The following is a 393-nucleotide window of genomic DNA, read 5'->3' on the forward strand; positions in this document are numbered from 1 at the left end:
TGCAACACGGCTGTTAGAAACTTCGGGAGCAAAACTCGGCACCGATTTCTTTTTTTCTGCTTTGTTGCTGTTTCTGTCGTGGTCCCTTGTTTATTAAGGTTAACGTGTTCTTGTTGTGTGGCAAAAGTAAGAGGAAAGCATGGATACTGAACATGCTTTAATGTTATTACTCTTTTCTCACGGTTGTTTTTGAGTCAGTTACCTTTTTTTCTACACTGTGGTTGTATCTGTAGCAGTATCGTATCCTTTAAACTCTATATCTCTTCTTTTATGGAGGGTGAGAGGAATTTATGGTATAAGATAAATGAATTATGGTTTTATTGTTGTGAGAGAAATAGTGAAGGAGATGAGAATGTCTCTGAATATACTGATATCATTGTCATAATATTTGCG

At 36.1% G+C, this 393-nt stretch overlaps 1 protein-coding gene across 2 annotated transcripts in view; it reads left to right on the top strand.

The window, feature by feature from the left end:
* LOC119585220 (organic cation transporter protein-like) overlaps positions 1–393 on the top strand; it is a 16,938-nt gene that overhangs the window by 1,186 nt on the left and 15,359 nt on the right. The gene's annotated exons all lie outside the window — the stretch shown is intronic.

This window comes from Penaeus monodon, chromosome 19 (genome assembly GCF_015228065.2).
Source record: "Penaeus monodon isolate SGIC_2016 chromosome 19, NSTDA_Pmon_1, whole genome shotgun sequence".
In the NCBI taxonomy this organism is placed as follows: Eukaryota; Metazoa; Arthropoda; class Malacostraca; order Decapoda; family Penaeidae; genus Penaeus; species Penaeus monodon.